Source organism: Scomber scombrus, chromosome 8 (assembly GCF_963691925.1).
Source record: "Scomber scombrus chromosome 8, fScoSco1.1, whole genome shotgun sequence".
Taxonomy (NCBI): Eukaryota; Metazoa; Chordata; class Actinopteri; order Scombriformes; family Scombridae; genus Scomber; species Scomber scombrus.
The window spans coordinates 4,459,262-4,474,809 of record NC_084977.1 but is presented as its reverse complement, the minus strand read 5'-3'; the positions used below and the strand labels follow the sequence as shown (position 1 = coordinate 4,474,809).

General features: G+C 39.0%; 1 protein-coding gene across 1 annotated transcript in view; it reads right to left on the bottom strand.

The window, feature by feature from the left end:
• Nucleotides 1-15,548, bottom strand: part of LOC133984718 (inactive N-acetylated-alpha-linked acidic dipeptidase-like protein 2) — a 354,227-nt gene that overhangs the window by 332,350 nt on the left and 6,329 nt on the right. The window lies entirely within an intron of this gene.

Here is a 15,548-nt window from a genome sequence, read left to right as displayed (position 1 = left end):
AGAGATTCAGTTCTGTCTTCCAAGAGTTTGCCTTGTGAATATGTTGACGTCATATAAAAGCTGATAAACAGTCTGCACAGATGTTGGCGCTGTCTTATAAAGAATTATAGCAAATATGTGAAGTGAGATGACATTTTATTATGCATCATTATGGCCATTTAGACTTATTGTCAAGTGTCTCATATTTGATCAAATCCAGGTGATATTTCGGTATATTTTCCTTTACCCTTCGTTGGAAAACTAACACCAATCAGCTAATATGATTAAACTAGGGATGTTGGATTGCATGTTTTACAGACTTAGCTGCACATACAAGAAACCCTACTTTTTTATACCAGGCCTATATGTTAAACATGAAATACTTCATACATTTGTGTTGTTTATCTATCAGTCACATATTCACACTTTATCCTGTCACCTAGAATTATGTACCTCAGACTTTTAGCATTTTCCAGACTATGTTTTTGAACTCTTTATAATTCGTGACACCAGCAGTTCTTGACTGCTCGACAGACGTTTTGATCCCTGGTGTGTTACTGCAGTCAGTGTTGGGAGACGCTTTATTTCCTCAGTGGCATGTTATGTGAGCTGTCAAAAACTCACATATGGTTAATCGGGCTTTCTAAACACTTTTTAATTCTAAAAAAAACAAAAGCCCACTCACAAACCAAGCATCCATAAGACTACAAACAACTATAAAGTGTTTGTGTGTTACAAAAGGAAACAAAGGAGATGGATACATAATTATCCAGTCATTGAATGGACTTCTTCTAGCCTAGTCTTAACTACATCTGGTCTTGGCAATGCACGTCTATATGAATGCCCACGCGACTATGACTATTGCCTGAAATCTGTTACTAGGATACATTATTAACAATCACCCACTGTCTTTCTAATTTGTAGCTAAAGATTTCTAATTTGCAACATTGTTATCAGAAAGCATTTAAAAAAAGATAGTCGATAGAGCTGAGCCCAAAGCTATTACAAGTAATAAGAAGCAGTTGACTTAGAGAGAAATAACAGAGGCCATAAATGACAGGTCACACTCACGCACCCTTTGATAAGAAAAATGAAAAAGTAGAAAGACTTCCTGAGCGTGGCAAAGAAATACACTGAGAGAAAAATGGATCAAACCAGCGAGGACCCTCCCCTGAAAATGTGACTATACAATGACATCATTATTGATGTTTTTGGAGAGGATTCCCCTGCTTTTATTGGATTGGTCGGTATTGACAAACTGCCTGAAGACAGTGATGTCTCTGCATGGACGTGGTTCACATCAATCTGATGAGCGACGACAGCTGTAACTTTACTGTAAATTGCGAAGGTATGTATTAACTTGCACTATTTATTCAGTTATTTATTTATACTGGCTATTTATTTAGTTTGTTAGTTTATTAATAGCTGAATAACCTAAGTCTCAGAAATCAAATCAAATAATTGTATAGGCCACTGTTTGACTTCAGACTTTACCAATGCCACCCCTCCACAAATGTGTCATGGCAACAGTGGAGCAACACCAATGAAACGGAGGAGAAACAGGACAACCTTCAGCAGATGCTGCTTCAGAAGTGGCTTCAGAAGAGTCTTCCTCTTGTATTTTTGAAGAAGAGGAGCAGTCATATGTGATTTTGAATTAAATCAACATGACATTAATAGTAACAATAATAATCAACCACAATATAATGTAAAGGATACATTACCTATTCACAAACATTGCTGTCTATTATGTATATGTCCTTTATATTTGGTTCGCAACAAGCATATATTTAGCTGGGAATGGTGTTGCTTCAGATGTTTTCATGCACTGTGGGGACCACAGGGTTTACATCTCTCTCCTGCACTGGCTGGTGGTGGTGTGTGAGGAGGGGGATCCTCTTGGTAACACAGATGTTGTGGAGGATAGTGCACAATGTCACCTTTTTCCAGGTGTGTCCTCATCTCCCAGTGAAGGCAGTGAAATCTACAAAAGTTGGCTACTGATTACAGCACTGTCACACCCAAATGTCTCACTAGTGGCAAATTTATTTTGGGGTTTTTTGTTGTTGTTTTTTAAATTATTTATTTATGTTTGTCTCTTTCACATTTACATTTAAAATGAGGCAATGATTTCAAAGAAACAAACAAGTGAAAGGATTAAAGTCCTAGAATGGTCAGTTCTGTTTTGTGTGGTGATCTTTCCTTCTCAATGTTTCAGCACCATGGATAGCGTCGTTTTCTGTCTCAATGATTGAATGACCATTATTTTTCACTTGATTTAGCTTTATCCTCAATTTTCCAAGTTAAGTATATATCTCGATGTTTACACATTGGTTCAATTATTCAGTAAAAAATGTACAGTTCTGGATAAAGACTGTATAAAGGCAATTACATTTAAGTGGGAGTAAAGGAAGACATAAGATAATTGTAGTTATTGTGCAGGAGATTATTTTTTGTAAAATTGCACACTATGTAGGCTTGAGGACTCCAGTGTCCTTGGAATGATTAGCTTCAGTGGGTAGCCACTGTCGCCCATTCATTCTTCCAGACTCAAAGTCCTGGTAGTACACACTCTCCCAGAGGATGTGTGTGTTATGGGTAGATCTACACCATCTTATCACCATATTAAAGATGTTATTATTGGTGACACAAGAAATCTGAACATACAACAACATATCCAACTGTGTTTTGAAACGCACTGCGTTAAAAAAAGTGTATTAGCAGCTACAGTGCTAACAGCTCATCAGTAAGTCAGCTCCACATTATTGTATAGGTTCAATTAATTGCTTCTGTCCCTAAAAAATCTCTCCCATCTAAAAGTCCACTGGTTGTAAAGTCGATGTACAAGACGTGTCATTGTTGTTACAGTGTTGATCAGTGTAACAAGCTGTGTTGTTTAAAGTTGTTGCTATAGAAACTGCCTAGATTTTGACTAATGCCTGCTACTGACTAGGCATAAGATTTACACCAGGTCCCAGCAAGAAGACAACTTAAGACTAGATGGTGCAACTAGTTTAACTATTAGGTTAGACATAAAACGCCAAGTTACGACTGACTTAGCTTAAGACCAGGCATTATAGCATTGTGTTGTTATCACACCCCCAATGCATAAGCCCTGTTGATTCAACTGGACCCTGGTCTCCATGTCCTGTCCCTGCTGCACCAGCAATTGACACTGCATCAACACAGCATGTGTGTTTCATGGCCTGGAATGCTCTCTGTTTGTATTCTCTTCTTGGTGCCTATTCATTCACCTTCTCCATCTTCATTTGTTTCTCTCTCTCTCTCTCTCTCTCTCTCTCTCTCTCTCTCTCTCTCTCTCTCTCTCTCTCTCTCTCTCTCTCTCTCTCTCTCTCTCTCTCTCTCTCTCTCTCTCTCTCTCTCTCTCTCTCTCTCTCTCTCTCTCTCTCTCTCTCTCTCTCTCTCTCTCTCTCTCTCTCTCTGTGTGTATTCACCTCCCCTGTCCTCCCTCGCCCCCCCCTGCAGTTGCCTTATATCAGTAAGAATTAATCTTCATGAGAATAAAACATGTCTCCTGTATATTTCAACACCAAACACTGGGACACTGAAGATTAGAATAATGTAAATGTGACTGATGCACATTGCATAACGTCTCAGTTCGGATGCTGTATGCACTTATTATGTGGTGGATTTGTATTTGTACATCTATTCAGTATCACATTGCTATTCAGAGTCTGTTATTATTGGGAACACCAAACACAGTGTTATTGATATGGTTGTCACATTGCCACGGTGTTATTTTAACAAGGGCTTTGCTTCAAGTCCACATGACACACATACATTATGTGCTACACAGCAGTATGCTGGTCTGTATACACAGTGCGGTGGGTATACACTTTTAGTAGCATTTATGTTTATGTGTATATATGCTTCAGTATCACAGAGTATCAGAAAATGGATTGTAAAAACGTTATAGGTTGCTACTTTACATTGCACTCCTCTTGGTTTAACCGTTGTGCAAACAGATCGGGGTCTACATCAGTCCAGAGGGTGGTGGTAATGCACCTGAAGCTGTTTGATAATGCCAACAAAGCACAACAGTAACAGTGTAGTTACAAAGATAAGTCAGCTATAACAGCTAGCTGATAATCCCTGAATTAACACAAACGAATGAATGAATGGACAGATTTATCGTCTTCATCGGCTCTCACTCATGATTAACATGATCAGGGAAGAAATACTCATGGCACCAGCTCAATGATCCTTCTGTATGACAGTGTGGTTGTGAAAAAAATGCACTCGTGAAGCAGACGTGCAGCAAAACCAGACACAAAACACCACAGTAGTTACTACTGTAGCAATAGGAAAAGCACCTTTAATGTTACCAATCAACTGCAATCTCCAGCCCTGGTCCTTCATTTAGAGTGCATAGAAACAACAGTTATACACTTTCAGTGCCTGCAGCTTGCTCCAATATAATTATCACAATGCAAGTGGGCGTCCCTCAGCCAGTCTCCCAAGAGGGGGCATGCAAAGTGAAACTGGAGAAAACAATGATCAAAACCACCATCAGCAGCTACCAGCAAGCAGTGTAGTCAGCTAGGGAGGAGCAAAGAAAAGCACTGTAACCTTAATTAATGTACACATTATATTTATGGATTATTTCAATTTAAGGTTTACCATACTAATGTATGTTGCTATTAAGCTTTAGGAGTAATATCACAATATCATTCTGGACTTTTGCCGAATTATCTTAAATATTGTTTTTTATTCATATGTTTACATGTGAAAAATTGTAATTACTTGCATGAGGACAAAGTAATTTTAGTTCCTACCTGTCATTCATTGTGTAACGGTAAGATGTGCTGAGGAGTGAAAGTATGCTGTGAATCTAAAAGTTGGGGGCACTGTTCCGCCATGCTGGTGTTGGTTAAACAAGCTTTCAACAGAAAGTGCAGCCCGTTTATTAGCCACAGCCCGGGGTGACTGGAGAACGCTACTCACCAAGAAATCGGGGTTACAGCCCTTTGCTTTCTCAAATTAATCTAAATCTCCTGGCCATCCAGTGCTTGGCCCAATTTTGGAGCGCAGAGAAGCAAGCTTTATATACTTTCAGTGCTTGCAGCTGGCCCCGATATCAACAAAACAATGAGTAGGTGTGACTGACCCATTTCCCTGAAACTCACACTTGCAGAAAATATATGCAGCGACACCAGTGACAAACAGCAAAATAGCCAGGAGTAGCTAATAGTAAGCAGGGTATTTAGAATGGAACCATAAAAAAGTATCTTTTTTTGGATCAACTGCTGACTCAAGGCCCTCCAGTGCTGGAGTACATAGAAACAAACTTTATTTACTTTCAGTGCTTGCAGCTTTCCCCAGTATTAGGAACACAATGAGAGTGGGCATGACTGGGTAAGTCCCCCAACACTTACTGGGTGAATGGTAAGTTTCTTAACTTTATTAAATCTAGTAATTTTGTCTGGAATAGCAAACCAGTGATTGGATTAAGGGCCAAAACCTGATCCCCAGGACTGAAATGGCAGTGTTCAGCAGAGCAACCATAGTGCATTTTAATTGTTTCCACACATCATTTCAACAGCTGTGTACAGGCGATGCTGGAAGCCATTTATATAGTTGATGAGAATTTAACATATGGGATGTAAAATTACAGTCATGGTCACTTTGGATCACAGGCGGAATGCCAAAAATGGGAATTAACTGTGCCAAATCCTGAACAACAGAACTCACAGAGACTTAGTGAAAAGGATTTGCACCAGGATACCTCATAGTTGACTACATACCTGTGAAGAAATGAGTGCAACCAGATTTAGAGCTTTTTGAGCCCACACAGCACACCTGCTCCAAGCTATAGGCGTGCGGTCTGGGCCATGCCTGTCAACTAGCTGCTAATGTAGGTAGCTGGCTTGACAATGCCAATGATTTATATAGCTTATAGAAAGCAGTGTAGTCAGTTAGAGTGGAATCAGAAAAGCCTATTTTATTATACACTGCAGCCTCCAGGTCCTCCAGTGCTTGTCCACTTGACAGCTTATACAAATGAGTGCATACAATAATATCACACTTATAACAGACACAGTTATAATCTACTATATTTTTCAGTGAAACACCACTGTGATAAATATAGTCTTTGTGGACATCCTGTTGATACTGTGTTTGAAGGGTACCAAAACGTTTGTAGCCTTGACTTAATATTCTGTAGCACAGCCTTTGGAAGCAATAATTGCAGTCAGGCTATTATTGTGACTGTGATTCAGGTTTCTACACTTCACTGATATGGATTAAAGCCATTGACCCTTTTTCACAATAAAATTCTCCAAAAATAAACAAAAACACGTTTTTTCTGAAATAACTGTTGTAGTATGATTATCAGGTGACCCTTGTTGTGTAGCATGATTTTGGTCATCCTACACTGTATAATATTAACGCTATTGACGATTTTTCACAATAAAATTCCCCAAAAATATGCAAAAAGAGTTTTTATGAAATAACTGTTGTAGTATGATTATCAGGTGACCGTTGGTGTGTGGAGTGAATTTGGTGAGACTACATTGAATAATATTATATATATAATAATACTGATATTGAATATCTTTTGCTTTGGTACTGCACTTTGTAGACGGTCCCTAAGCGCTCGCCTCTCCGCCCGCAGCGCATAGAGAGCAATATATTTCCTGCAGCCTGGATGACGACTCGTTTTGGCGAAAATAAGTTTGTAGTCAATAGTCTACCTTACTACGATAGGAAAGAGACATTTTTTATGTTTTAACAATGTTTCGTTTATGAGCTATTGATCGCTGAAGTTCGAATCTGCCAATCTCTTTTTAACTTTACCCAAGTCTAGTAAAGTGGAAAATCCCCAAGTCCAACGTTCATGTTGTTTTGCGTGACAACGCTAGCAACATGAAGAAAGCCATGGACGAGATGGATGTACCAAGTTTGGGATGCTTCGCCCACACTCTCCAGCTGGTGGTGCATGAAGGGTTACTGTCACACAGAAGTGTGAGTGATGCACTGGCAAATGGTAAGAAGATAGTCGCGCATTTCAAACACTCGCCACTGGCTACTACACGACTGGATGATATTCAAAAAGATCTTCAAATGCCCAACAAAACGTCTGCACCAAGACGTAGCAACGAGGTGGAACAGTACCTACTATATGGTCGAGAGATTACTGGAGCAGAAGCGGTCAATTTCAGCATATGGAGCTGACCACGACCTGCCAGTGACCCTTACGGCTAACCAGTGGGCTTTACTAGAGAAAATAATCACTGTTCTGGCACCATTTGAAGAACTGAACAGACAGATTAGCTCTTACACCTCTTCTGCAGCTGAAGCCATCCTCTCAGTCATAGTGCTGAAACGCCTGCTTGCTCGGGAGAACGAGGGGGACACGGGTATAAAAAACAACCCTTCTTGAGGCTGTCCAGAAAAGAGTCAAGACCATCGAGAATGAGCCCTTGTTTGCAGTTGCCACTCTTTTAGACCCACGATTCAAAGACAGATATGTGTAATATTTTTATTAAATGTCTATATTTGAAAACAAAATTTGAAATGGTGTTTTGGATATCTAGATATTGTATTATTATTGATTACTATTGCATTAATATGTTACCACTAAAAGCTACTATGGAGGAGGTTGTTTATTTGTTTATTTTACACATTAAGACAATTATTTATTATTTTTCATTGTTGTTTCAGATATTTCACAGGTGCAGACAGCATCAAGCATGCCAAGGATGCTCTGACCCAAGAGGTGGAGAAGATGGAGGCGTGACTGAGGAGGACCACACCTGAGGGAACAGAGACAGTGCCAGAAAACCCCCATAAAGCCCCACGTATGGAAGCACAGCCAGACAGCAGCAGCAGCAGAAACAGAAACAGCAGCTTGAAAGGCCTGTTTGTAGAAATCCTGCAGGAGCATGATGAGGAACGTGGGGCAAGTAGCACAAGCACACAAGCTCAAATACAGACATATTTGACAGAGCAAACGGTCCCACGATCAGACAGCCCATTCCAGTACTGGGAAGTCAACCAAATTTGGTTTCCCACCCTGGCTGCCCCTTGTACCAGTGTTGACAGTGAGAGACTATTCAGTGCAGCGTCCAACATTGTTGATGCAAGAAGGAACAGGCTAGGAGGAGAGAGGGCAGAAATGCTCATCTTATTGAGGAAGAATCTGCCTTTGCTCTTGAAATTATGAGCAATACTAAATTGTATGTGTAGCCTACTTGTGTATTTTTTGTTTACTGTGTAGCTGTTGCTCTTTTGATTTGTATTTTTTTTATGTTTACTAAGTTTATTAAGTTGGTCTTGCACTATTGTTAAATACTGTTCTATTTAAAAAAAAATTAAAAAAAATCTTTGCTTCAGGGCCATATACAGTATGACTGAAACCTCAGCTGTAATCCTCAGTCCTACAGTATAAGAAAATAAGCAGTAACAAGAGGTGAGAAGGTGAAGCTAAAGGTGAGTATTTACCACAGCTTCACATTACTGATTAGTCTCACTGCACAGACTCCATAAAATCTTCCAAGGCCTTTACTGAGATATGACTCCAGTGATCTTGCACTCCCACATTCAGCTGCTATATCTGAAACACTCTGTTTCCAGGTAGTTCAGCTTTCTCCTGAAATGTCCCTCTTTCACGGAATTACACAAAGAGTTCAGCTTGTCGTAAAGTCTTCGAATTGTCAGAATAAATTACAGTTTTTCACAAAGTCAATTATTGGTGTAATCATGTGTAGAGTATAACCTAAAGTAGAGCAAAGAGTTTTCTGCTTTGAGGCTGCCAGCCGGACTATGTTCAGTTACTTACACTGTGTTTACTTTGATTAACACCAATATATACTGTACAGTACACACATCAGTCTGTTTTGTTACTCTCTCTCAGTGAGTAATGGAACAAAATAGTTACTCATGAAAACATTCATTGTAATAAACATTTAAAGTGACCTGTTACTTGCAAATTATCTCCAAATCCCTTGCCTGACCCAAATCGGTACCAAATACACTCTTATTTCCTGGTGACACAAGCTCTGGGGAACCAGGGTACAGTAGAGATGCAGAGATGCATGCAGATTGCTCAGCCAAAAGCACCCAACAACCATGACTTGAAATTAAAGCCAATGTGTAAGTATATTATATGGCAATATCACTGACTGTCATTAGCCGGCTCCAACAAACCATTCAAAAATGTATCTTATAAAATATGGGCGGCTGTGGCTCAGGAGGTAGAGCGGTCCTCCAATTGGAAGATTGGCAGTTCGATTCCCGGCTCCTTCAGTCTACAGTCTACAAGACACTTAACCCCTAATTGCTCCCGTTGCTGTGCCAACGGTGTATGAATGCGAGTGAATGGGTAGCTTCCTCCTGATGTGCAGGTTGGCACCCTGTGTGGTAGCTGGCTGCCATCAGTGTATGAATGTGTGTGAATGGGGTGAATGATTGGAGTGTAAAGCGCTTTGAGTGGTCGAAAAGACTAGAAAGGCGCTATATAAGTACAGTCCATTTTACCATTTTTTACAGTCCAATATTATGTCAACACGTCACTAAGTCCAGTTCCTCTGATAAGTGTGCTGGTGGTTATTGTGAAATTCTTGTGACGTTAATAACATTTGAAGACTTATAGTAGCTTTAATATCTGCTATGTGGGCATTTAATGTTAGTTGATAATGATACGCATCCTGTTTGTACAATTTAGTTAAAATAGCTAATGTTAGCCAAAGTGTACAGAGCAACGTAATTAGGTAATGGGGTATTTTTCCAGAGAATCAAAGGCAACACCCTGCTATATCCTGCCAACGGGTTTTACTTATTTGATTTAAAGACATAAATGTAGCTTTTCAATGATGCAGGATAGAAGTAAAACTGGTAATGCCAGTAGCAATGCAAGCCACCGTGGCAGATGTACATTATATGCCTCATGTCTACTGAAAATGTTATTTTTCTGTAATGCTCTTCAGCATTCAACATGCAAATAAACTAATAAATTAAATAGACAAAATCAATTGGCTGAACTGTTCACACCCCCAAACAGCCTTAATGTTCATGTTTGTAAGGGATCCTAAGTGTTTATGAAGGGGTCTGACCCCATCCATAACCTGTATTCTGCTGATTCTACATTGCCTATTTGGAATGGCAAGTAAAAAGCATGAGCAGATACAGCTGCCAATGCTTAAACAGGAAACAAAAAGAGCTGCAACTACAAAGAAACCATCCTCAAACTTCATCCACACAAAGTGGAATGTATATAGTCACATTCATTTTGAAGCTGGATGTTAAACACTTCTTGAAAACGTTTTGATGACTTTAATATTTGGACTTATTGTACTAGTTTTTCACAGCCATTATTGAAACATGGGGTTAGTAAGTAAGTTACAGTTTACCAGGAAATGTCCATGTTTAAGCTCATGCAACAAGTAAATATCAGTCATCAGTCATTCTCAAATATGTTATTAAGGGAAACAATCCCATTCCAAATACATACAAAACTAAGCATGTACACTTTAGCTCCACAATCTTTACAATCCATCTCATCATTGGTCAAAGGAGGTCAATGCTGTGTTTGGTTTGCAGTCAAGAGAGCACGCTGTCATAGAAACAGACCACTCAAGAAACAAACAAAGAATGAACCGCAGCAAGCGTAACAAGATAGTGATCCATGACTACAGTTGTCCTGATGCCAGCACAGCAAGATCCATATCAGCCAGATAAAGCCATATCAGCCAGATAAAGATCCATCATCCCAAGACTTCATCCAGCTAGAATCAGGAGCAATTATACGCCTGTGGCTTCAACACGGCATCTCAACAACGAACCCTGAAAACTCTGTTGAAACTCTAAGTAAATGCATTTGTTCACTTTTAAAAATATATAAATATATATATATATATGTAGGACTTAATGCAGAGAAACAAAAAACATAAAACGCTCAGATGCACTCCCCTAAAGCTGTAAGAGTGAATTTATTACAGAAGCATAATTAGCAGGAGAGATGAGTATTAGACGGGCCAAGATACTAGCAGTGGGAAACCATCTTCTAGGGATTTGAACTTAATCCAGTATCTCTCAAAGTATCTCTGCGTGCTTACACACCTCTTTGAAGTGTAAATTTAAACAGAAGTGGATGCATGAAGTTTCTGCAGTGACGAGTTGAGAGAAGAAAAAAAAAAAAGCCTGCCATGTTTTGCCTTGACACCCCTATTAAGAGGAAACATTGGAGGCCCTTTGGCTGAGAAATGAAGAAGAAGGGGAATCGTAAAATAATAAACACAAGCAGGAGTCATCTATCTACACTGAAGACAGTCTCTATTCTAAACAATTCACATGTTGATTGTTATTCGCCTAATGTGGAGCTACTCTGGCAGATATTACAATCACTTAATGTGGGAGAGTCCTACTAACCAAACAGCAATTAATTCACACTGAGATATTTCCGCTGTCTAGTCATGCAAAGCTGCTAAATTATCCTCCCTCTCTGCCATCATCTCCTTACACTGCCTCAGTTTGGCTTAGGTCTTCATAGCTCTTTTAATGCATCTCCCTTTGTCTGTCTCCATCCCTCTGTTGCTTCCTTTCTCCCAGATGCAACACAAAGTAACTCAGGGAGATTTTTGTATCTTGCTTCCCTGTGCTCTGATAAAGTAAATAATAGAATTATCAGTCTAAATGAAAAACTATAGGTTTGAATACAGGGGAACATGAGTTGTTGGCTGAATAAGTCTACCTGTATAGTCCAGGAGCATGAAACTAGATCTTAATCCATGACACAAGTCCCTGCATTGTATTATTGGTCATCAAACACTTATATACAGAGTACATTTCTGTTGACAAAGTAGAGTCTGGCAGTATATTTTTATTTGTTCAGTGGATATTTGCCAACCTGGAGAATCCATGAATAACAATTAATTCCATGTCTTGGTAAATGCAACAAAATAATGCATAGAATCACACACTATGTGATTTTGTTTTATTTGAACTTCAACTCCCACTGAGGTAATAATGCAACTGTAGAAATGACATTTTTTTTATGAAGTCTTTTCAGTAATGGGATGGGGTTCAAAATCTTCTATTAGGGTTTTCAATAAATATTACCAATAAGCATGTTTTCATTAAGTATGTATGTGAATGCTGGTAGGAGTCACAGCATGGAAGAACACCAAGAGAAGGTGATTGTTTTGTCCGACCAAGAGAGAAGCTTCAGAATGAGGAGTTTTTTGGGAAAGTAAGGAGGGATTTAATGATGATATAAAAACTATTATCACTTCCTGAAGTTTAAGGAAAACATAGTGCTCAGTGTTATTTTAGGCTATGGTGAATGCCATCATTTGAAATCTGGTGCTAGGTGTTAGCAACACCAAGACTGCTTCATTTGGAATAGAGGGTCTCTGTCATCTTCCCAATGGAATCCGGTCTGGTTCATTATGTGGACCAAAAGCAGAGCAAACAATGTTTTCTTAGTCATTTAATACTATATGTCAGTGGTTTTCAAACTTTTTCATATCAAGGACCCTCACACTGACACAAATTAGACCCCCAGACACCAACTTAATATGATTTTTTCCCAGGGTCCCCCATCTGTTAAGATTTTTGCTTTTAGGTGTTTTAATACAGAAAGTGCATGACAGCCATGACCAAACCAGTCATACTGTCATTGTGTTACTTTGCATGGAATGTATGATGAAAATAAATTAACACTTTTTTTGCTGGGGACCCCTTGAACCGCCCCAAGGTCCCCCGGGGGTCTCTGGATCCCACTTTAAGAACTACTGGTCTATAGGTGGACAGATTATAGTGAATGATGTTAAATCTATGAATAGAATTGTCATTCATATGGATTCTTTCACTGGGCCAACATCTTGTGAATAGTGAGATTAAAATATTTTTTTTCCATTTTATGGGGACCCCTGGGGGTCCACAGACCCCAATTTGAGAACCACTGCTGTATGTGACACAAATAGGAGCTAGCTAACCAAAGATAAAAGGAATTTTAAAAGTTTTTAAAAGCATTGAGGACAGCAATAAATTACTGTGGTTGTCAACAAATAATACTGCGGAATTAGAAGTAATTCAAATGAGTTTCCTGTTAGTCAGCGACAAATAAACAGACAAAAAAGGCAACAGTGTACCATTCTTTTCAGTCTCTCCAATTGAACCAAACATCCAAAATAAGGTACTTGGGTCCATTAAGCGTCTTGACCTCCACACATGTACAAAGCTGGGACTTACTTGTTAACTGCAAAAGTGACACATTTTTCAGCTTTCAACTATTGACTGAATAACTTCATGTTATTACCTTGACAAAATGTACTGCAGTTTACACCTCTCTCTGCCCACAATGTCACCTCATGCTTTATACATGCTGGATTGCGCAACACGTGTGACATTAGTAACTCTGAAATAGACCTGAAGTCTATTAGTCACTTTTTTAAACTCACACTACAAACAAATGGAATGTTTCTAGAGAGAGAGGATTATTTTCAAGTCAGATTACATTTTCAACTGACATACTGGACATGCAGTAAGATTCAAGTGCTTGATAACACAAGGACCAGGGTGTCTTTTAATAGTCCAACATTTTAAATAAAGAAATCTATTATCACTTGGAAATGAAAAGAGATACTGAAGAGAACATAGTTTGAAGTTGACATGTTAATAAGATGGTCGGAAGGCCCTGAAGACTTGTGTGTGACATATGTTTTTGTTCATTTTTATTTCATATACTTAAGTGAAGTTGACAAGATATGATATAATACTGAGCGTTTTTGTGTTTTTTCTTTTTTTTTTCTTTTTTTTTCTAGTTCGGATAAATGTGTGTTGTTGATTTTTTTTTCCTGTCTTACTTTGCTTTGTTGTTTGGATTGTGTGGCTTTGTTTTGTTGATGCAGGAATTATGATGGAGGCTGTATATATTTGGGAAATCTGAAATAAAATGTAACCATCTAGATACTGAAAATGTGACTTATTTTATAGTGTAGTTCAACTACAGGCCACAATAATCCAAGGGAAGGATGATATGGGGCTGTATTTGTATAGGAGATTGTTTCTTTCGAATTTGTTACAGTGCACACTGGTCCTAACAGATGGTAGACAGAGGTCGCAGATAAACACATTAAAATACATGATAAATTAATTAACTGTGGACTAGAGGGTGTTGACAATAACCATTTTATTTCATTAGTAAGTGTCTCTCTTTCATCCATCAGCGGGAAAAAACGCTCCATCATCCTCACAGATGGTTGAGATGTAGTGTGTGTGGGTCTTCTGTGGTTACGGATGGGTGGGTGGGGGTGTTTCTGGCACTTTGAAATATAAATGTGAGGAAATAAATAATGAAAAGCACAGAAAAAACTCAGAGAGAGGGAAACCATGGTGACATGATTGTCTCAGTTCAGTGGCAAAGCCAGTTATCTTGCAGAGACACATAAACCCAGGCATCACATGATCCTTTGGCTTGGGAGACGGCAACGTTCGGGTTGACGGAGGTTGGTATCAGCGCTTTAAAAAAAAAAGGAATTGCTACCTGGTGGAGAGTCTTTATCTCTTATTTTCGCTCTCTCTATAATATCTCAGAGATTTTCCCCTCCCTCTTTGGATACAAATAGATCAGTGCCTGGCTGGAAGGCTACAAGTCAGACTGTTCCTAATGCTGGTCTTAGATTTTGAGGGCATCAAACTATGATCCTCTCTGTCTGTTTTCCTCCCTCTTTAACACCTCCTTTGAACATCATTTAAACTCCATCATCGCAGCTTTGCTTGTTTCCCCCCAATAAGTTCTTCACAAAATCCTCTTTTCTTCTCACATTCTACATCTGTTTTAGAGCTTTCATCACTAGCATTTACTTTTTTTTCAGAGTCTCCCACCTGATCTGGCAAAACCTATATCAGCAGGATGACAGTGTTTGTAAGTGCTATCCAAAACCATCAAAAATTACGGTTCCAAAAATTATCCATATGAGCAATTTCTGATCCGATACATCTGGCTAGGGTTTGTTCATGGTCGGACACCGAAATCTACTTGGTTAAGGTTAATTAAAGTGGAGCCAGTCCAATGGTCAACGTGGACTGTTATAATTGGACTAAGCCAATTGGACTAAGCCCGCCTCTGGAAAGATAATAGCCATAGTAACGAAAAAAACATGATTGACTTTTAAGAGGAGTCTACGGTGTCAAGGTGCAACCTGCCAAACCATCCAACCTGACCGTTATCTTTACAGAGCTTTGCCTATGAGTCATGCTACATTCTCTATTGCTTCTCTTGTAATTTTTCACATGGCCACAAGGGCTCCTTTGTGTGTAAAATAGTAACTTGTACACACAATGTATGTGTTTGTCTTGACTCTACACCACTTAATGGATCTGTGCATTTTATATATCTATTAACAATGACAAGATGAACTTGGCCTGACAATATATTTACCTGTTGTTTTACATATTTGCATTAATGTCACTGTCCACTTACCTTTTGGCTACTGGTTAATACAACACAATTATGAGTCAACCTACTGCCAGCAGGAATGTTCCTAATTCTGAATTCCAATTATAGATATGGAGAAAACATTCCGCTGAAGATGAATCTGCTTTTT